The 24,346-nt window shown below is 38.4% G+C and overlaps 1 protein-coding gene and 1 long non-coding RNA gene across 2 annotated transcripts in view; one reads left to right on the top strand and one right to left on the bottom strand.

Moving 5' to 3' along the window:
- Positions 1-24,346, top strand: part of SYN2 (synapsin II) — a 119,021-nt gene that overhangs the window by 39,117 nt on the left and 55,558 nt on the right. The window lies entirely within an intron of this gene.
- Positions 9,711-22,575, bottom strand: LOC106726742. The gene is made up of 3 exons (XR_001362846.1): positions 22,484-22,575; positions 17,362-17,364; positions 9,711-9,721 (listed from the first exon to the last, which is right to left on the bottom strand). It is a non-coding gene; the product is annotated as an uncharacterized LOC106726742 (long non-coding RNA).

Here is a 24,346-nt window from a genome sequence, read left to right as displayed (position 1 = left end):
GCCCTGGTGGGGCTGAGGGGACTGGGCGCCGCCATCTTGTGGCTGTGGGCGCTGCCATCTTTGAGAGCAGGGCAGTCAATAGCATATTCCCTTCTTATTGGCTGTGGGCACTGCCATCTTTGAGGGCGGGCAGTCAATTTGCATATTCCCTCCGTATTGGCTATGGGCACCACCACCTTTGCGATGGTGTGAGGGTCTATTAGCATATTCCCTCTTTATTAGGTAGGATTTGGAAGTGTGGAGGACAAAGACACATATAGGTTGTGCTTTCCAGCCAGTGTGGCTCAGTAGTTGAGTATCAACCTATGAACCAGGTCACGGTTTGATTCCTGGTCAGGGCACATGCCTAGTTTGCGGGCTTGATCCCCAGTGTGGGGTGTGCAAGAGGCAGCTGATCAGTGATTCTCTATCATCATTGATGTTTCTATTTCTCTCTCCCTCTCCCTTCTTCTCTGAAATCAATAAAAATATATTAAAAGTAAATAAAAATATATTTAAAAAATAAACTAGAGTACGTATTAAAATATAAGTACTAAGAATCTCACATTTGTACAGTATTTGGCAGTTTGCAAAATGTTACACAAAATTCTGTTTTGGTTATCACAGTAAGCTACTGGATCTAATAACTGAATTTGACAAAGTAGCAGGATACAAAATTAATATTCAGAAATCAGTGGCATTTTTATACACCAATAATGAACTATCAGAGAGAGAAACAGAAAACAATCCAATTTACTATTGCAACAAAAAAATAGATACCTAGGAATAAATTTTACCAAGGAGGTAAGACCTGTACTAGGAAAACTATAGGGCATTGGAGAAAGAAATTGAGGAAGATGCAAAAAAGTGGAAGCATATATAATGTTCATGAATTGGAAGAATTAACATTATTAAAATGTCCATAATACCCAAAGCAATCTATAGGTTTGCTAATATTTTGTAGAGGGTTTTAGCATTTATGTTCATCAGGAATACTGGCCTATAATTTTCTTTCATTGTAGTTCAATGAAATTCCTATTAAAATACCAATGGCATAGTTCACAGACCTAGAACAAATATTCCAAAAATGTATATGGAACTAATACTGAGAAAGGAGAACAAAGTTGGAGGTATCACAATACCTGATATCAAACTATACTTCAGGGTCATTGTAATCAAAATAGCATGGTATTGGCATAAGAACAGGCATATAGATCAATGGCACAGAACAGAGAGTTCAGAAATCAACTCATGCCTACATGGTCAATTAATATTTGACAAAGGAGGCAAGATAGTCTCTTCAATAAATGGTGTTGGGACTATAGGACAGGTGCATGCAAAGAAATGAAACTCGACCACCAACTTAAACCACACACATAATAAACTCAAGATGGATAAAATACTTAAATGTAAGCTGTGAAACCATAAAAATCCTAGAAGAAAACATAGGCAGTAAAAGCTCAGACATCTGTCATAGTAATATTTTTGCCAATATGAATCCTAGGGTAAGGGAAACAGGAAAAAAACAAATGGGACTATATCAAACTAAAAAACTTCTGTACAGCAAAAGAACGAAAATAAAAAGGGAAACCACTGTATGAGAGAACATATTCACCAATAATACATCTGAAAAGGGGTTAATTTCCAAAATATATAAAGAACACCAGGAAGACAATTCAATTAAAAAATGGGCAAAGGACCTGAGTAGATGCTTCTCCAAAGAGGACATACAGGTACCCAATAGAACATATGAAAAAATGCTCAATGTCACTTATCAGAGAGATGCAAATTAAAACCACAATGAGATATCACCTCACACCTGCCAAAATGGCTACCATTAATAAATCAGCAAACAACAAGTGCTGGCGAGAATGTGGTGAAAAGGAAACCCTAATTTACTGTTGGTGGTGCAGGCTCGATCCCCTACCCTGGTTGCGGTGTGTGTGTGTGGGAAGCAACCAATTGATGTATCTTTCTCACCTTGATGTTTCCTCTCTCTCTGTCTCTTCCCCTCCTTTTCACTCTCTCTTTGGAAAAATATCCTCGGGTGAGGATTACCAAATAAAAAATTAAAAATGAAACTGCCTTTTGACTCAGGGATCCCACTTCTGGGAATATATCCTAAGAATCCTGAAACATCAATTCAAAAGAATATATGCAGCATTATATTCATAGCAGCATTACTAGTATATACAAGAGCCAAGACCCGGAAACAGCCCAAGTACCCATCAGTAGATAAGTGGATAACAAAAGCTGTGGTATATTTGCATAATGGAATACTATGTGGCCATACTCAGGGATCCCACTTCTGGGAATATATCCTAAGAATCCTGAAACATCAATTCAAAAGAATATATGCAGCATTATATTCATAGCAGCATTACTAGTATATACAAGAGCCAAGACCCGGAAACAGCCCAAGTACCCATCAGTAGATGAGTGGATAACAAAAGCTGTGGTATATTTACATAATGGAATACTATGTGGCCATAAAAAAAGAAGGTAATTGTACCATTTGTGACAGCATGGAGGTACTTGGAGATTATTATTCTAACTGAAATAAGCCAGCCAGAGAAAGACAAATACTATATGATCTCAGTTATATGTGGAATCTAATGAACAAAATAAACTGATGAACAAAATAGAAACAGAGGCATGGATATATGGAACAGACTGACAGCTGTCAAGAGGGATGGGGGTTGGGAGACTGTATGAAAGAAAGTGAAGGGATTAGGTAATGGCCAGAGGGAAGGGGGAAATGGGGACAACTATAATAGTGTCAGCAATAAAAATAAAGTTAAAAAAAATCCCCACACAAGTTAATCCCCACACAAGGTATAATCTGAAGGAAAAGGGATATCTTATTTTATTTAAATCTGATTTTAAAATCTACAAAGAAATGCTAGAAATTACTTTAGATATACTGCTTTGGATTTTGTACAACTCAGTGGTGGCTCATATAAGATCTCATAACTCATTGTTTATAAAGGATCTAGGAGACAAAAAATTGACTATATCCCAGCCCACCCTCCCAAATAACATCGGGACCTGGAACCAACAGCATTCTGGATGATATGAGTGAATAGTGCCAGAATCTGTTATATAACCTGCTGACTTGACTTTAAGATAGGAGCTCCCTAATAGTAACCTATCATGAAAACACAAAGTTATAGGCTACTGAAATGAAAAAGGATCATAGAGATTCAAGTTCAGGGGTCTTCACACTTTTTAAAGTAGCTAAATTCTTTTTTCAAACAAAGCTTTAGACAGAACCCTATATATAAAACTGGTGAAAATGGAGCTGCTTTCATTAAAATGGGGTTAGGAGTTGCCAGATATAATCTGGGGGCTCCACAGAACAAGGTTTGAGAACCACTAATCTAGTTCAGTTTCCTCATAATACAAATAGTGAAATCAAGATCTAGAGAAGTGAAACAGCTTGCCTAATCCATACAGCAAGCTAGTGACAAGATCTGGACTAGCACCTAGGTTTCCTTTCCAGGCCTGTGTTCTGTTAATGACATTTTACTGTTTAGAGCCTTATTTCCTAAGGGGAGAAAATGGTAACAATGAGTCTTTTATTTTATTCTCCTTGGTGAGATCTGACAGGGTCCACCTCTTCTTCCCTTCTAGTAAATCAGTTTGGCCCCCTTTTGTTATTGTTTTTCTCTGAAACCCAGGCTGGGGCTTGTTTTAGCCTTTGTTCTGTTCCCAGTTTTTGCAGTGCCAAGATGGATAGGGAGAGAGCGGATTCAGGCAGGTCATGGTGGCAGAGATATTTCCTGTCCCTTGGCTAGTCTGGCTATGTCTTTCAGAGGCAGCAGAATGCCATGGCCAGGTGTGTCTTTCAGGGCCTTCCAAGCTCTTGGATGTGGTAGGTGTTTATAACCGCAGTTTCCTCATTATCTTCTGTTTTTCACAGGCTTCTAGCCACTACCTGAGGTAATACATCTAAGTCTCTACTCTGAGAGTCATCAATCATTCAGAGCTCTCTGTGGTCTGGCCATAATTTATCTCTGTATTCTTAGTTTCCAGTGTCCCCTTCATGTATCCTAGGTTTTTTCTGAGACTACTGTGTTTTGTCTCCTCATTTTGTCTCCTCACCTATTAAATATTACTCATCATTTTAAATAATACCTTTTCAAGAAGACTTTCTCAATTTCCAACTGTATGCCATCTCCCTCTTTTGTAGTATTATAAGTTTTTAGCCTCATCGCCCATCATTCCCTGCCTCATGTTTTATGTATAACAATTTTGTACATGCTATGTTGTTCCTCACTTCCATGCCTTTGCTTATGCTGTCCATTTGCCCCGACTTCCCTGCCCTAATTTTTACTTCACTTTTACCCAGCTCACTCCTATGTAAATTTATTCCAAGATGGCTTTCCTGACCCCTCCACACTGATTCAGGCTCCCCCACCCCCCATAATAGAATATACCCATTTCTATCTTTGTACTTACATGGTATATTTTATCTATTTGTACCTGACTCACACACTAGACAGTGTTCTCTGCCTTATAATTTCTAGCATCTAGCATTTCACCAATAGTAGATGCTTAATAAATATTTGTAGGATAGATGAATAAATTACTTTTATGTTATTATAATGGCTTGAGTTATAGTCTACATTTTTTGTAAATATTTATCTACCTCTAGACTATAAATTAATTCTATGAGGATAAAGAAAGGGATTGAATCCTACTCATCTTTTTGTCCCTCTTAGAGCCTCATTCTTAGTGAGCATATCAATTAGGGTTCTCCAGAGGAACAGAACCAGTAGGAGATATGTTTTAAGGAATTGGCTTACATGAGTGCAGAGCTGGCAAGTCTGAAATCTATAGGGCAGGCCAGCAGGCTAGAAATCCACTCAGGCAGGGTTTCTAGTCTTGAGACATCATTCCGTCTCTGGGAAACTCAGGTTTTGCCTTCAAGGCTCTTCGCTGATGAAATGAGGCCTATACAGATGGTCAAGGATAATCTCCTTTACTTAAAGTCAGCTGACATTTACAAAGCACCTTCATAGTACCATGTAGACTAGTGTTTGACCAAACAACAGGGCACCATAGCCTAGCCAAGTTTACACAAAATTTAATCATCACAGTAAGTGACCAATAAATGTTTGCTTAATTAAAATATGCCTTTGAGCTTCTTATCTAAAGCTCAGTAAAGAACAATCTCACTTCTGTTTCCAGCAGTAATTTGAACTCTATAACTTAAAAATCCCCCACCATCTAAACTCCTCCCAACAGCTCTAAATAAAAAATAAAAACACCTTTTAAGATACATAACTGAACTTGTAAGAAAGAAAAGGACTCTCCAATGGCTGAAAATGAAGACAGACTGAGAAGTAAGTCTATGAGATGTTTTTATCAAGCCTGTTGGGATATTTATTATGGTAACTTTGGGACTTGGGAAAAGGAGATAAGACAGACCTTAAAGGTAAGACCTACAAGTGAGATTGGGACATTCAGTGAAATGGTGGATAGAAAAAAATTAAATTAATGCATGGATGCAAGAAAGTTGCAGATCTCAGCCTATCCTCTAGATAGGAAAAAAAAAAAAAAAGGCCTCTCTTTGAGAATCAAAAACCATAGGTCTGGTCCAGGCCAGGTAGGTAAGTAAGTTGGTTAGAATATTGTCCCGATACACCAAGGTTATGGGTTCAATTCTAGTTCAGGGCAACCAATAAATGCATAAATAAGTGGAAGAACAAATCAACGTTGTTCCCCCACCCCCTCAAAAATCAATTAAAAAATTAAAACAAAACTATAAATCTGTCCTCAGTTGGGTTTGGAGTTTGGATGTATACTATCTATGTGCCCTGAGGTCCTACAAGTTGATTAATGAACATAAAAGTATGCCCAGCCAATGATACCTGGGGGTGCCTAGCAGAAAAACACACAAACCTTCTTAAGGTGATAAAAGATCTAAAACCATAAGATGATAAAAATAGCTGTAGCCCTGACTGGTTTGCCTCAGTGGACAGAGCATCAGCCTGTGGACTGAAGGCTCCCAGGTTCGATTCCGGTCAAGGGCATGTACCTTGGTTGCGGGCACATCCCCAGTAGGGGGTGTGCAGGAGGCAGCTGATCGATGTTTCTCTCTCATCGATATTTCTAACTATCTTTCTCCCTTCCTTTCTCTGTAAAAAATCAATAAAATATATTTTAAAAAATAGCTGTAAAATGAATATATTTAAAATGGTTAAGGACAAATGAAAAATGAGAGGATAGAGTCAGATATCACGAATAATATAAGGCAGATATGTCAAATAGAATTTCTAGAAATAAAAACACAGAGCATTGAAATTAAAAACATCATGGATGGTTTAAACGGGAGATTAGACACTGCTGAAGAGAAAATTGGTGAATGGAAAGTAAGGCAGAAATTACCCATGATGCTTCACAGAGAGGGAAAGTATGAAAGCACAGTTAAGAGACATGAGAATAGAATGAGAAGATCCAATATATGTTTAATAATTGTTCTAAAAGGAAAGAATAGAGAGAATGGAAAAGAAGCAATTTCTAGAGGTAATGGTTGAAAATTTTCAAAAATTGATGAAAGACCTCAATTAGGAAGTACATTGAGTTCCAAAGGATAAATGAACATAAAACTACTTCTAGACATATTATAGTGAAACTGCATAACACAACTATGAAAGTAGTTCTTAAGAGCATCAGAAGTAAAAGAGATAGCTTACAAGAAAAGACAAACTGAAAATAGTGGCAAAATAAACAAAGGAATAATATCCTTAAAAGCTGAGAGGGAAAATAAACCCCACTTAATCTAGAATTTTTCGCCTAGTTAAATCTTAATTCAAGAGTGAGGGTAAACAAAACACTAATTCAAAAGAATATGTGCACCTCTATATTTATTGCAGTGTTATTTATATATGAGTGGATAAAAAAGCTGTGGTATCAATTTATGAGTGGATAAAAAAGCTGTGGTACAACCTGGCCAGTGTAGCTCAGTGGTTGAGCTTCAACCCATGAACCAGGAAGTCACAGTTTGATTCCTGGTCAGGGCACATGCCCAGGTTTCGGGCTCGATCCCCAGTAGGGGGCGTGCAGGAGGCAGCTGATCATTGATGTTGATGTTTCTATCTCTCCCTCTCCTTCTCCCTTTCTCTCCCTGAAATCAATAAAAAAATATTTAAAAAAATAAAGTTGTGAGTTCACAACAAAATAAAATGCAAAACATATATATTTTTTAAAAAGCTGTGGTAAATATATACAATGGAATATTACTTGGCCATAAAAAGAATGAAATCTTAACCATTTGCAACAGCATGGATGAACCTAGAGGGTATTATGCTAAGTGAAATAAGTCAGTTAGAGAAAGATTAATGCCATATGATTTCATTTATATGTGGAAGCTAAAGAACAACATAAATAAACAAACAAAACAGTTGTTTAAAAAATTAAACAACTCATAGATACAGAGAACAGATTGATGGTTGACAGAGAAGGAGGTCAGGGGTTGGGAGACTAGGTGAAAAGGGTGAAAGGATTGAGAAGTACAGGTTGGTATTTAGAAAATAGTCATGGGTTGTAAAGTACTGCATAGGAAATATAGTCAATAATGTAATAAATATCTATGGTACTAGGTGGGTACTGGAAATATCAGGGGGAACATTTTGTAAAGTATATGATTGTCTAACCATTATGCTGTATACCTGAAACTAATACAAAATAATATTGACTGTAAAGTGTAATGGAAAAAACAATTTAAAAAAAACCCACAGCAAACTTCAAGACAGCAAATTTCAGCACAATTTAAAAACCAGCTGTCTGAAATTGGAAACACACACACACACACACACACACACACACACACACACACACACCTGAAAAATAGTAATTTTTCTGATGATCCCTTGTTACGAATATTGTAGATTCTTGCATTGGGGTTGGGAGGTAGGATTTGAAGACCTAGTTTTAAGTTTCCTACACATGGATGATAGAGAGACAGACTTGTAAGTCTTTAGACCATTCAAGAAACATAGTCATGTGTCAGAATTGTTAATACAAAGGGAGAAGCTACTCTTGGCTTTAGGATTTCAGCTTTATGAAAATCCCCAAAGTACACAATCTAGACCCTGGGAAATAAATAGCATTTAAGTAGAAAGCTCTTTTCAAGAGTATTGTCAAGGTTTCTGTTTCATTATTCCCCAAACTCCAAATTATTGGCTTCATGCGTCTTCAGAGGCCCCTCTCCTAGTTACTGGGAAGCCAGGAAGCAAGAACTAGCTCCATCTTTTAGCCTTATCCCCACTGCCCTGTCACTTCCTCTCTGCCATAAACATATCCTATGTTATACCATAACTGTACCACTATTTAGCATGGCTTTGTGAATTATACATTCATACTGCAATATTTTTGTGTAAGCCACTTCTCTACTTGGAATGCCCTTTCCACACCGCATATTAAAATCTTACTGTTTAACTTCAGAGCCTGATAATGACTTTAGAAACCATGTGGTTAAATGTTCTCATTTACATATGAAGAAAATGCAATTCAGATGAATTCCTAAGCTATACAAAATTTCTCCCATTCACCCTATAATCAGAATTTATCACTCCGTTCTCTGTACTATAGCACAAACAGAAAATCATGTATGTAGAATATCTGAGACCTGATCTGTTTTGAATTAATTTATTTCAAGTTTAAATATCCTAACTCTAAGAGAGCACAAGGAATTTTTTAAATTGTGGTAAAATACACATAACATAAAATTTATCATCTTAACTATTTTTTAAAATATGTTTTTAAAAAATTGATTTCAGAGAGAAGAAAGGAGAGGGAGAGAGAGCTAGAAACATCAATGATGCAAATCATTGATTGGCTGCCTCCTGCGCAACTCCTACTGGGGATCAAGCCTGCAACGCAGGCATGTGCTGTGACCAGGAATCAAATCATGAATTCCTGGTTCATGGGTCAACTCTCAATCACTGAGCCACACCAACCAGGCATTAACTACTTTCAAGTGTATAATTTAATAGTGCTAAGGTACTCACAGAATTTTGAAACCAATCTCCGTAACTCTTTTAATCTTGCCAAACTGAATTTCTGTATCCATGAACAACAAATCCCCATTGAACACAAGGATTTCTAAAGACGTGTTTTATCCTATATGGTGTGATAAAATAAAGGAATTTAAGTAAAAAGAAATTGAAAACTTTAATTTCAAGAGTTTGAGAATTATTTAGAAGCCTCATGAAGAAAAACATTTTCTCTTAAAAGCTACTGTGAGAAAAAAGATTAATATTTATAATGGTTGATTATTAGTAAGAAAGTTAGCAAATTGTACCTACAGGTTTTAGTTGTCTATATCATTTTGTATAAGTATCCATTTTAGAGCTGTATTTTTATTACAAAAGTTGTGGACGACAAAGGGTATGCATAAGTTTAGTGACCAAAAGTAACCTTAAGGAGTGATCTGGTTGTGAATTTCTAACTGGGCAGGTCATGGTGGATAGTCATGCCCAGGTGTATAATTTCTTTAGTAAAAGATTTTTAAGCAAGCCCTTTACATTGTTCTTGTGCATCTAGGTTTACACACCTTTGGAATGCCAGAAGTAATCCTCTTATTCAGATTTCTCAAGGAAAACTTTAACCACCATCAAGAGAGCACATAATCTTATTAACTATCCTGTACCTTGTTTTCTCCCACCTTCAAGTAATCTTCTTTGTGTTCCCTCTTTAATTTCAAATGTATAAAAGAAACTGCAAAATTCATTCTCTAGAGCACTTGAGATCTTGCTTCTGGGCAATGTTGTCAGTTTGATTCAAATTCTTATGAAAATTCTCTATAGGTTTGGATGTTCCTTACGTCGACAAAGCCATACTTCCTTTCCTAGCCATTTAAAAATAGAAATTGAAATTGTTATCTCAATTATTTTTTATTATAAAATTTTATTTAATCTAAAATTAAATAGAAAAGCATGCATAAAAGTGAATGTTTTAGAAAATTAGTACATTGTGAGATTTTAAAAAATGAATCCTCTTTTAAATTTTTTTTGAATAATTAGATATTTTAGAAGTAGTGTGAAGTGATTAATAATATCTGTTCTGGAGTTAGATTGTATGGTCTTGAATTCTGAATCCACCACTCAATAGCTGTATGACCTTGAACAAGTTAATCTCTCTATGGCTTTGCTGTAAGATTATCTTTTTTCTTTTTTGAGTGAAAGCAGTTTTATTACAGAAAAGCTCCCTGCTTTAGGGAGGGGTTGCCTAGATTATCTTATCTACACTATCTATTTTAGCTGTAAGATTATGAGATATCTAGAGGCCCGGTGCACAAAATTCATGCCTGGGTAGGGTCCCTAGGCCTGGCCGGTGATCAGGGCTGATCAGGTTCCCCGCCTCCCCACCTGCTGGCCTCTTCCTTCCCTCACTGCCAGCGTGCCACCGCACCATTCTCTGTCTCCCAGCCTCCCCGCCTCCTCCTTACCCTGCTCTTTCAGCACCCTACTGCCGCCACTGGTCACCCGCCATATTTTGTGCTGCCCCCTGGTGGTCAGCGCACATCATAGCAAGTGATCGAACTCCCGGTCTCCCAGTCAAACTCCCAAGGGGACAATTTGCGTATTAGCCTTTGATTATATAGGATGCTATCTCCCTTATTAAAAATTTTTAAAAAATATGTTTTTATTGATTTCAGAGAGAGGAAGGGAGAGAGAGAGAGGGGGGTAGAAACATCGATGATGAGAGAGAATCATTGATTGGCACACCCCCTACTGGGGAATAAGCCCACAACCTAGGCATGTGCCCTGACTGGGAATCAAACTGTGGTTCATGGGTTGATGCTCAACTATTGAGCCACACCGGCTGTGCTACCTCCCTTATTTGATTGATGTGAGGATAATTGAATAAGATGTGTAAAGTCAATACAATAACTAGTACTTACTAAGTACTTAACAAATATTAGCTATTATTAATTTTACTATAAGTTAATATAATTCTGGTACTTGGTCTCTAGGATTAATAATCTATACTTCTGTTAACACTTTTATTTTTATTCTTCTTTGTGCCAGAGCTGGGACAAAGTCTATAGTCTTTATTTCCCCTACCGTGCCAACCAGTCCTTTGCCTACTGCTGGACAAATAGTAGGTACCTAATCTAATTAATCTTTGTTAATGAGTGAACGATGATAGTGTTTTAAAAGGTTTATAGAATACATTTTATTATAACAGCACTAATAATAGACTCCACTAAAGATAAAATGAACTGGATTTTCAGGCAAATCAGTTTGGGTTGGTTTTTAAAACTACAGTTTTGGGGCTTATTGAATGTGAAGAGCATTTCAGTGGATCATTAGAGGTAACTGAAAGGATGGACAAATTCATTGAGCAGAAGATAGAACCACACAATATATCGTTGCACTTCTGTACTAAGGCATGAGCTTCTATCCAGATCCATTCTGGTCTAAACTTGGTATAACAAAAAGAGCACTGAATTGAGAAGAGATCAGCGTTCCCACAGGGTTCCCACTGTATGACCTTGGACAACTTTTCCTCTTTAAACCTCAGTTTATTGTATAAAAACTATAGGCCCAGTGCACGAAATTATTGCATGGAAAGGGTCCCTAGCGGCTGCTGGTTGCCGGCTGGGGCCTCCCTTCCAGCCTCCCTTCCCTGGCTGCTGGCCAGGTCCTCCCTTTCCTGTCTGCCAGCTGCCGGCCGGGGCCTTCCTTCCACACTGCCCCCTGGTTGTCAGTGCATGTCATAGTGAGTGATCAAACTCCCGGTTGGTTGAACTCCTGAGGGGACACTTTGCGGATAGCATCTAAGGTCCATTTCTCCATTTAGAACATGTGTGGTTCCATGTTGCTAAATTCAGGTGTAACTAGGACCTTGTGGAATGTCTCTTCCACGACAGTGCCAGTTCTTCTCCCAGCCTGCCAAAATTCAGTCATTAGTGCCTATTCTGATGAATAACATCTCTCCCTGAATCGTTGCCAATTGGAAATTGTAGAATGGAATGTGCCACCTGGGTTTGGATTTGGAAATCAAAAGTGTTGTTGCCTTGAGGCATAAGGATGTTTCTGAAAAGCCATGGTGGTGAGTGAGCTGATCATACCAGCCATGGCAGCTTGCACTTGGATCAGGAAAAGAGGGTCGTCCCCTTCTCTAATGAGAGCAGAATGAGGGGATTACTCTTTTATTTTTTAAATTTAATCCTTACCTGAGGACATGCTTAGAGAAAGAAAGGAAGGGAGAGATGTAACAGAGAAACATTGACTGTTTGCCTTCCATACACTCCCCGACTGGAAATCAAACCCACAACCCAGATCTGTGCCTTGACCCATAATGGAACCAGCAACACTTCAGTGCACGGGATGGTGCTCAACAACAGCCACTCCAGCCAGGCAGAATTCTTTTTTTTATTACCTTCCTGCAATTTGCTATGTGAAATGTGCCCTGGTGATGCAGTATCACAAAGTGTATCAATGAATCAGTAAAGTGATAAAAAACAAATAAAACTTTCTTATGCTTCCATAATGCTTTGCTGTTTATAGAGGGTGGGGCAAAAGTAGGGTTACAGTTGTTTGTATGGAAAATAACACAATTAATAAGTAATAATCTTATATAATAAAAACCTAATATGCTAAGTGTCCGGTTGTCTGTTCAACCAATCAAGCGTAATATTGCTAATGATATGCTAGGACTGCTCAACCGCTCACTATGACATGCAGTGACCACCAGGGGGCAGACGCTCCAACTGGTAGGTTAGCTTGCTGCTGGGGTCCAGCTGATCAGGACTGAGTGAGATGGGCTGGACATGCCCTGGAGCCCTCCCGTGGTCCCTCCCTTGCTGGCCAACCTCCCTCGTCCCTCCCTGGCCCTGATTGTGCACTGGTGGGGTCCCTCAGCCTGACCTGCGCCCTCTCACAAACTGGGACACCTCAGGGGATGTCAGAGAGCCAGTTTTGGTCTGATCCTGCAGGCCAGGCTGAGGGACCCCAATGGTACACAGATTTGTGCACCTGGCCTCTAGTAGAAGGATAAACCGTGTTTCATGTACTCATATCCTACTTTTGTCCCACCCTGTATTTTTTTTTTTTACTGTTTAGTTTTTATTTCATAATCATAAACTTAACTCTGCAATCCAGCTAGACTGGGAAGGTTAAGGAAATTATGGAACCCAATAAACTGGCAAGAGCACAAAGATTATAGAACATTCCAAGTAAATCAGGGTGAAGGGGTGCTCTCCTGAGCTACAGAAGGAATGGTCTGATGGTTAAGATAAAACACAAGTCAGATTTATTAGAGTTGTACACAGTCAGCAATGGTGATCTTGCTGGTCTTGCCATTCCTGGACCCAAAGCGCTCCATTACTGTCACAATATGCATGCCTTCTGTCACCTGACCTAAGGCCACATGCTTGCCATCCAACCACTCAGTCTCCTATCAGTCAGGTGTTTCAGGCACTGGGCACAGATAGACACTGTTACTCTACCCCCTCCCACTTTACAGACGAAGAAACTGAGGCTCAGAGGTTATAGTGCAGTGGTTCTCAACCTTCTTAATGCTGCGACCCTTTAATACAGTTCCTCATGTTGTGGTGACCCCCAACCATAACATTATTTTTGTTGCTACTTCATAACTGTAATTTTGCTACTGTTATGAATCGTAATGTAAATATCTGATATGCAGGATGTATTTTCATTGTTACAAATTGAACATAATTAAAGCATAGTGATTAATCACAAAAACAATATGTAATCATATATTCAATATGTTTTTTTCGATGGTCTTAGGCGACCCCTGTGAAAGGGTCGTTCGACCCCCAAAGGGGTCGCGACCCACAGGTTGAGAACCGCTGCCATAGATGGACTTGCCGCTTGTATCATATGGTGTGTGAAGTCACCACCCTGGCACATAAATCCCAGAATAATTCTGTGAAAGCAGGAACTTTTATAACCAAATCCTTTCTCCCCAGTGCTCAGAGCACGGAAGTTTTCTGCTGTCTTTGGAACTTTGTCTTCAAACAGCTCAAAGGAGACGCGGACCAAGGGCTCGCAGTCGACGGTGATGTCAAAGAAGAACACGGTGGGGTTCACCATGGCTGGTCATGGGCGGCTTCGGGGCTGTGGTGTCTGCAAAGTGGGCCCCAGCCTGTATTCTTTATCATACTTGATCTCACAAGTATTCTAAATGGAAATCAGGTCCTCAGTTTCCCCATCCTGTAATATCATTTAGGGATCTCTGTTGAATTAGAGTGTGCTTTAATTTTGGTGAGAGTTGTCTTTCTTGCTCTAAGAAGGCAGCATTGTAGAATGGAAAGGGCATGTGGTCTGTCTCTAACTAGGAGTTTGACTTTGAACTAGTTAAGTATTTCCTCTCTCTGGGCCTCTGTTTCCTCATAAATAAAAGGCCTCTAAGCAAAAATTTCCCTCTCAGATGGCTAAGAGAATATGTTATTAATGTCTCATATGAGACTAAAATTTATAAATAATTCAATAACTAGTATGTTGATTTGTACCTAAAATAGATCATTAAGACAGAGGATGGTCTTATGGTACATTGGAGTAAATGATCATATTTCTGTCTATTTTATAAGTGCCTGATCAGCATTCAAACAATGAATCCATTTTGTTGAAATGCTTTCCATTTCAAAGGACTCATACAGGTGCATATTTAATCCAGTGATTTTTATATAAAAAGGGGGGAGGAGAGGACCTAAAATATGTGGATGGGTGCTGTGCTAGATATTTTACATACTTACCTACTTATTTAACAAATATTGGGCATTTTACATGTACCGGGCATTATAATGGGCATTGGACTGATACAACAGTTATCATGATAGCAAGGTCACTGCTGTCACGGAACTTACATTTTGGTTGGGGAGATGGATAATAAACAAATAATCAAGGAAACTTTAAAATAAATATAATGTCTATGAAGATAACAGATAAAATGACTGCAAGGGGAGGAGACTACAGTTCAGGTAGTCAGGAAAAACATCACCGAAGAAGTAATGTGTGAGCTGAGACTTGAATAGTACAGAGATCTGGGGGAAAGATGTATCAGTAGCAAGTGCAAAAGCCCAAAAGAGATGGTAAGTTTAGCATGTTTGAGGAATACATTAAAGGCATGGTCATTTAAATCTAACAAACTTTAGAAATAGATATTATCATTGTCTTGTAGTTGAAGATACAGAGGAATAAAGAGCCCAAGTTCAAGTAGTAAGTTGAGGACCTGAGATGTAAATCCAGGTTAGGCTGGCTTTAAAATCCATGCTCTTTCCACTGTGGAATGCCTCTCAGCAATTGATTAAAATGCAGTTTCTGAGTTGGCTTGAATAATTTGTTTCTCAGTGACATGGTGGGGAAGGTACTCTTTCTTTTGATTCAGGGAGTGTATATCCCAGCTGAAGGTGTAAATGGCTATTTGTTATTTGCATGTAATGACCATACAGTATTGTGTATTCTTATATGATACTCTTTTATGTATTGTGACTCCTTGTTCCCTCAAGGTAGGTAGGTTTCAGGTAGGTGGTTGTCCTCTGTCAGGGATCAAGCAACAGATTTTTATTAAGAATGTTGTTATGAGTTTGGCTGGCATGGCTCAGTGGTTGACTGTCAACCTATGAACCAGGAGGTCATGGTTTGATTCCTGGTCAGGGCACTTGCCTGGATTGGGGGCTCGATCCCCAGTGTGAGGCTGCCAGGCAGCTGATCAATGATTGTCTCTCATCATTGATGTTTCTATCCTCTCCCTTCCTCTCTGAAATCAGTATGTGTGTGTGTGTGTGTGTGTGTGTGTATTTATTTTTATTTTTTTAAAGAAAAGCAGTGAGAATGGCTGATAGCATTTGGAGAGGAAAAGTGGAAGATGTAAGGGTTGTCCTTAATTTAGTGTCCATTTCTCTAAACTCTAGGCCAGTGATTCTCAGCCAGAAGTGATTTTGTCCCTCAGGGGACATCTGGCAATATCTGGAGACATTTGGGTTGTCACCACTGGAGGAGGTGGCACCTAGTAGGCAGAGGGTAGGGATGCTGCTCAGCATCCTATAATGCACAGGACAGTCCTTCATAAAAAGAATCATGCATCCCCAAATGTCATTAGTGCCAAGGTTGAGAAACTGGTCTAGGCTTAATGTACTTGCTTATCTGGTCTCTCAAACTTGAGCGAGCATCAGAGATAATAAATAGATAATATGTATATATATATAGTAGATATATCTAAATTCATGTATAAGTAGACCTATGCATTTCAAATCCATGTTGTTCAAGGGTCAACTGTATTTTCAATCAGTGGTTCAAACCTCACATCCAAAAGGGCCAACTAATAATTATACATGGATTTTTAAAAAATATATATTTTTTTATTTCAGAGAGGAAGGAAGAGGGAGAGATAGAAACATCAATGATGAGAGAGAATCATTAATCAGCTGCCTCCTGCATGCTCCAAACTGGGGATCAAGTCCGCAACCCGGGCGTGTGCTCTGACCGGAAATCGAACTGTGACCCCGTTCAACCACTGAGCCACTCTGGCTGGGCTATACGTGGATTTTTGGCTGTGCAGTGGTTGGCACTCCTAACCTGCATGTTGTTCAAGGATCAATTCTATCATTTATCTATCTATCTATCTATCTATCTATCTATCTATCTATGTATCATCTGTCATCTATCTATCTCTAGACAGCTATAGAGAGAGATAGAAAGAATCGAGATTTATTGTAAGAAACTGGCTCTCGCAGTTATGGAGACTGAGAAGTCCCTAGATCTGTCAGCAAGCTGGAGACTCGGGAGAGCTGATGGTGTAAGTTTCAGTCTAAGTTCAAAGGCAGGAGAAGAGGGATGCCCCAGCTCAAAGACAGACAGAGAGAGTAAATTCTCCCTAACTACACCTTTTGGTTCTTTTCAGGTTTGGATTGGGTAAAGCTCAGTCATACTGGGGAAGGCAATCTGTTTTACTCAGTCTGATTCAAATATTAATCTCATCTAGAAACACCTTCACAGACACACCCAGAATAATGTTTAGCCAATTATTGGACACCTGTGGTCCTGTCAAGTTAACACATAAAATTAACTCTCTCCCAGCTATGCTCTGTATAAGGTAGGGGTGAGTGACTGGGGACTAGAAGAAAGCATAAGACAGTGTGCACCCTCGGGGGGCTTCTGATACAGGAGGGAGGAAGAAGCACATACACAGGCTGGGCAAAAATAGGTTTACAGTTGTTAATACTCAAAACACAGTGTTTGTTCTCCTTTCTTTGTTGTTGTTAATTCTCACCTGAGGATATTTTCCCATTGATTTTTAGAGAGAGTGGAAGGGAGAGGGGGACAGAGAAAGAGAAAAATCAATGTGAGAGAGAGACATTGATTGGTTGCCTCTCGTACTCGCCCTGCTGGGCCTGCAACCCACATACTTGCCCTTGACTGGAATCAAACCCGAGACCTTTCAGTCCGAGGGCTGATGCTCTACCCACTGATCAAAACTGGCTAGGGCCAGAGTTTATTCTTGTATTATTATTTATTAAGAACAACTGTACACCTACTTTTGCCCACCCCTGTAAATAAGAAATCAGTGGATGATACTAAGCTGGGTCTATTTACAGCAACAACTAAATGAGTTTCACAGTAAGCTTTCAGAGGAAGGAGAAACCACTGCAGGAGAAGAGTACAGGAAAGATTTTATAAGGGAGCAGAACTTGTTTTGAACCTTAATGAGGAGAGAGGTGATTTCTTTTATTTAAAAAAAATAGTACTTTTCAAGTGACCTTTAAGAAGCTTTAGGATATATACTAATATAATTCATACAATTTATATCAAAAAAGAAAATGGAAGACTCTCCATCCAGTTTTCTTCAGGCTAGATTAACCTTGACAATAATTTGGATAAGAGCAATGAGAAAATGATTTGTGTCCCATTCCACTTACAAATATAGATACAATCATTCTTCATAACATATTAACTAATGGAATCCAGTTTGGTTTTAAAGAAAACATTATATGAGCCTGCCTGCGTGGCTCAGTGGTTGAGTGTCAACCTATGAACCAGGAGGTCAAGGTTTGATTCCTGGTCAGGTCACATGCCCGTGTTACTGGCTTCATCCCATATAGGAGGCAGCCAATCAATGATTCTCTCTCATCATTGATGTTTCTATTTCTCTCCCTCTCCCTTTCTCTCTGAAATAAATAAAAACTATATTTAAAAATAAAAAATGAAAAGAACACTATATCATAAAGTAAGATTTATTGCTGGATTCAAAGACTGGAAGAAAAGTAGAAAATCAATGATTGCTTCACAGTTGAAGTCTCCCAAACATTTATTGTAGAGAAAATACAAGCTCCACAAAAGCTCTTATATCCTAACATGTTCTATGTAGCCAGCATCATTACTCTGACACCAAACCAAAGACACCACAGGAAAAGAAAACCACAAACCCAAATCCCCAATGAACATAGATGCAACAATTTTAACAGCATTTTAGCAAATTGGATTCTATGATATCCAAAAAGGATCATGCATCATGACCCAATGGGGTTCATCCCAGAAACTCAAGTTTCATATAACATTTGAATATCAGTCAATGTAATTGACCACACCAGCAAACTTAATAAGAAAAACAACAGTATCTCAATAGATGCATAAAAAGCCTTTGAGATCACTTTGTGTGTGTGTGTGTGTGTGTGTGTGTGTGCGCGCTGAGAATTCTTGGCAAATTTTAAGTATACAATATAGTATCATTACCTATCATCACCATGCCATACAAAACTTATTCATCTTGCCTAACTGAAACTTTGAATTCTTTAGCCAACACTCATCATTTCTCCCTCCCTAAGCCCCTGGCAACCACTATTCTAGTCTCTGCTTCTGAGTTTGACTATTTTATTCTTTTTTTTTCAGTTTGACTATTTTAGATTTACAAATAAGTGAGATCATGCAACATTTCAATATTTATCTTTTTGTGTCTGGCTTATTTCACTTAGCATAATGTCCTTCAGATTTATCCACATTGTTGCAAATGGCAGGATTCCTGTTTGTTTTTTTTTAAGGATGAATAATATTTCATATATATGTATATATATACATATATATAATCACATTTTCTTATCCATTTGTCCATCAATAAACATTTACATTGTTTCCATATGTGGCTACTGTGAGAGAGGGATGATTTATAAGTGGACCAATGCACAGAGGCTTTAGTTTGACAAGAGGTAGTTGGGAAATAGTGTCTGAATGGGAGATTGATGTAATAGTACCATTCAGTGTCTGAATGGTAGTAGGCAGGGGTTCCTGCATATGCTTCTTCACAGCACAAGGGTATTAACCACAAGGAGACAAGTGGGATGAAATACAGCCCCATATTCTTTCAAGCCAAGTACCCTGGTTCAGGAGTGTGTCCATCTGGAGGAAGGGGTGCCTTTTTCTAATGTACATAAAGACTCTGCAGGAGTCTTGCAGGAGGGAAATAGTGGAAGATTTTTTTTGAAATAAATGGTGGGGCCATATCATAAAGGATATTTCTTTGTATATAGATTGCTTGATGGAAATGTGTAGCTTTGATGGTAGTGGTGATTATGGGTATGATGTGACCCTACGCTGTAGTTAAACTTGATATTTTTCAATGCTAGGAACCCTATTTATCTGGCATAAAATCCACATCTTTTGAAAATTATATATGCTCAGTATTTCTCCAAAGCACTTTAAAACTTTATAACTGACCTACTTTGGCCTAGTATCAAATCAGCCTGATTTAATTTTATAAGCAAGTCATGGAAAGAGAATCTGTCCCATGACTCCAAAGCATTCTGTTCTGTAGCTCCACTATAATTATAGGCAAATGCATCTAATCTTCCCATCATGTGTTCTTCTGAGATACAGGATCCTTTTTCCCCCAGTATTTGATAATCCTGTTATCCAGTGATAGTGCGTCATTTAATTATTCCCAAAATAGAGACTTCCATAAAATTTGCTCAGAAAAAATAATTTTCTGTTCTCAACTGAAGTCACAGCTGGGCTATTTACTCAGAAATTAGTAATTTTCAGGGCCTTGAGATTGCTGTTTTTCTTAGGGGGGTCTTATAAATTTTAAGTAGGTATCATCAGAGATCTACAAACCTGGGACTCTATCGGATTGTGCATGGTTGCCCTCTCTGATATTAACCTCCAAATGTCTAGCTGTATTCAATTCAATAACCCCATTAACATTTCCTGAATATCTACTATGTGCCAAATAGTAGGACAGATATTGGGAATACAAAGATGAATAGAGAGTACAGTTCCCATCTAATGAAGTATATACAATCTCAAAACCTGATCATCAGAAGCACCAAGATTTAATTTTACCAACTAGCTCTGCCACCTACTAAGTGCTACCATTAAACATGTCACTTAATTTATCTGAGCCTCATTTTCCTATAAAACCAGTAACACACTGAGATGATATTCCTGTAAGGCATGAAAAATTGTAAGATGAATTTGGTTATGTGGGATGAATGAAGTGTGTAGTCATTCAGGGTTCTCTTTCCCTCCTTCACACTCTTCTGTCACCTTTGGATCTTTAGCTTTAAAGACTGAAAAGAGACTCATTATTTCAGCCTTTTCATTTTGTTCTGTGTTTTTCTTTGGGCTATTTCTACTTTTATCATGTCATTTGTTTGTAGATAAGTGGAACTTATACTCCTTATCACAAACACAGTATGAAAGTACTAAGACTTGTATAAGATGAAGTACTTAAGAGTGTAAGAAACCCTTAACATTGAATTTTCTTTTAAAAAAATATATTTTATTGATTTTTTTACAGAGAGGAAGGGAGAGGGATAGAGAGTTGGAAACATCGATGAGAGAGAAACATCGATCAGCTGCCTCCTGCACACTCCCTACTGGGTATGTGCCCGCAACCAAGGTACATGCCCTTAACCGGAATCGAACCTGGGACCCTTGAGTCCGTAGGCTGACGCTCTAGCCATTGAGCCAAACTGGTTAGGGCTAATGTTGGATTTTCAATCAATTTTCAAGATTTTTTCACCTTTCACTTTCTTGATCTTTTGTGCTTTGTGACATCTCATAGGACTGATATCTTAAGGAAAACTGTTTTCTGTCATTTTAGGTTCCTCTGCTGGATTGTAGTTGAACACTCATGATCTTCTGATAAGATTATTTCCCCTGAATGTTTTCTTACACTTAGTCACATTAAAACTCCTCTGCCACTTTTCTGCCCACGTTCACATCATCTTTCAGTTTATCCCTAATCAGCTTGGCATTTTAATCCCTGGAAGAACTGAATGCCATCTGCAAACTTGGCAATTTTCCCATGCATTCTCTTCCAGATTGTTTATATGAATGTTAACTGAGACACCATGCAGCTCGTTTTCTATCTAAGAAGTGCCTTAGTTGCAGAGCATTTGGTTTAACAACTTAATCACTGAATTAATAATTGAAGGACAAGCCACAGGATTTGCCTTTATCCAGAAAGGTGTTCACGTCTATTCTTTCTTTCTTATTCCTAAACTAACTATCCATAACAGACATTTCTCCATGTACTGAAAGAAAGTTTTATGGTTCACGAATTAGATTAAGTCCAAATTTGAGATAAGAACCCTTTTACCAATGTAAGGTCCTATTTGACTATTTTAGGCCTCATTTATGTCACTGTTCCAGAACATCTATAGTAGGAATCCTATACCATTTTCTATCACTTAATTAAGTCCTATTTTTAAAAAAAATATATTTTTTATTGATTTCAGAGAGGAAGGGAGAGGGAGAGTGAAATAGAAACATCAATGATGAGAGAGTCATTGATCAGCTGCCTCTTGTACACCCCTCACTGGGGATTGAGCCTGCAATCCGGGCATGTACTCTGACCAGGAATTGAATTGTGACCTCCTAGTTCATAGGTCAACGCTCAAACACTGAGCCACACTGGCTGGGCTAAATTCTACTGTTTAATATCACTGTCATTTCCCAGCTAGATTCTAAGTTCCTAGGCCTAATCAATCAAATGATCAATTGAATTGTTAGGTGAGTGCTGTCTAATAGCTATTGGTTTGCCATGTACCGGTAAAAAAGCAAGTCCTGAAGTCTAGTTATTGCACCAGCTTCTAAATGATCTTGAGCCCTCATTCACTCCCACCAGTCTCTTCTGCATTACAGACAAAACGGTCTCTCAGATCTTAGGCACATTTGATCATGCCACCTCTCTGCTTAAAATCTTCTTAAAAAAAAATTCTTTATTGTTTAAAGTATTACATAAGTCTCCTTTGCCCCCCCATTGACCTCTCCCCAGCCATTCCCACACCCCGCCCCCCAGCACATGCCCTCACTCCCCTACTGTCTGTTTCCATGGGTTATGCTTATATGCATGTATACAAGTCCTTTGATCTCTTACCCCTCTCCCCTCACCTGCCTTTGCTTAAAATCTTTGATAGTATTTTTGGAGACATTTGGGAAAACTTGAATACAGACATACCTCAAAAATATTATAGGTTTAGTTCCAGACCACTGCAATAAAATGAATATTGCAATAAAGCAAATCTCACAAATTTTGTAGTTGTTAATTCTTGCCCAAGGGTATTTTTTCCATTGATTTTTAGAGAGAGTGGAAGGGAGGGGGAGAGGCAGAGAAACATAGATGTGAGTGACATATCTATTAGTTGCCTCCCGCACGTGCCCTGACTGGGGCCGGGGATCTGAGCCTGCAGTGGAGGTATGTGCCCTTGACCAGAATTGAACCCCAGATCCTTTGGTCCTCAGGCCAATGTTCTAACCAGTGAGCAAAACCGGCTAGGGCATGAAGTCACACAAATATTTCAGTTTTCCTATGCATATGAAAGTTTTGTTTATACTATAGTATATTAAGTGTGTGATAGCATATCTATAAAACAACATACATACCTTAATTTAAAAATAATTTATTGCTAAATAATGCCAACCATCATCTGAGCCTTCATTTTGCTGGTGGAGGATCTTGCCTTGATGTTGATGAAAATGCTGTTATCTGCAAAGTGCAATAAAATGAGGTATGCCTGTATAGACTCAATAAAGATTTTAAAATTATTATTAATTATTAAATAATAAATTCTTAAAAAGGCATTACTAAAGGATTGGCAAATTCGTACAAAGATAATAGATTAGAGATTATCAGGGACTGAGGAGAGAGGAATGGGCAGTTATTGCTTAATGGCTCAGAGTTTGTTTGGGATGGTTAAAAAGTTTTGGAAATAGTGATGATGGTTGCACAACATCATGAATGTACTTAATGCCACTGAATTGTACACTTAAAAATAGTTAAAATGGCAAATTTTGTTATATATGTATTGCTACAATAAAATTTTTTTGTCATTATCAGAGATAACAATTGAAAGTTTACAGGAGCAATGACATGTTTGTTATTTGGGATTTTCCTTAAAACACTTAAACAATAGTCTCAATAACAATAGTTGAAGGTGATAGATGAAAAAGATTGGCAAAATGTTAATAACTATTGAGAATAGAATTTTTTCATAATAAAAGTTACAAAAATTTTTTTGGAAGCTATCCATTAAGTCCCAGCTACTCAGCCTGACATTTGAAGCCCTTTGCCAGTCTATCTCCTCTCTTTTTCAGGAGACTGAGCTGTCACTGCTTACCCCACAGTGCCCTCCCTGCAGTCAGCTTTGCTCTGTGCTCATACAGCCTCTGTGCCTTTGCAGTCACCTTTCCATTCTGCTTCCTCCTTATGCGGCAGATTTCTACTCATTCTTCAAAATTCAGCCTTCCCGGACTTCTCCAGGCAGTGAGAACTCTCTCCTTTGGGGTTCCCACAGTTCCTTGCTTGTACTCCTGCTACAGCTCATATGCCTTATAATAAGATCTTTTATTTATGCTTCTGTTCTCCACTAACCTGTGAGCTTCTTGAAGGTAGAGGAAATGGGGGGGGCGCGGGATTGGGGAGTGGGTGGGTGGAGGAGGGCATAGGGGGGATGGGTGGAGACTTGACTTGGGGTGGTAAACACACAATACTGTATACATTTGTTAACCAGTGTCATCCCAATAAATTAATAAAATGGGGGAGGGGAGAAAATAAGGTAGAGGAAACTTATTTTTCACTGTATGTCTTTTTGGGCTATATGAAACCTTTGTTGTTTTAGTTATTTTGTAAATATTTTTAAAGGAAAAGGTTGAAAGGTGAGAATGTGAATAGTAGTTATAAATCCTAAGAGCTGAAAGGGACCTTAGCAATTACCCATATGGATCTCCTTCTCCTTTTCTAGACAGTGTTTTCTCTACTTGGCAACTGCTAATGCATTTTTCTATTTTCAGCACCTACCACTTTGTGCTCAGTAAATTGTTGCTGAATTTACTGACAAACCACAGACCTTTTTCTACAGCTTACAAAAAGCCAACTATCTAGCTTGGGGTGT

The sequence above is a fragment of the Myotis brandtii genome, unplaced genomic scaffold (assembly GCF_000412655.1).
Source record: "Myotis brandtii unplaced genomic scaffold, ASM41265v1 scaffold312, whole genome shotgun sequence".
In the NCBI taxonomy this organism is placed as follows: Eukaryota; Metazoa; Chordata; class Mammalia; order Chiroptera; family Vespertilionidae; genus Myotis; species Myotis brandtii.
Note: the sequence above shows the minus strand (reverse complement) of the source record. Positions and strands in the feature narration are given on the sequence as shown.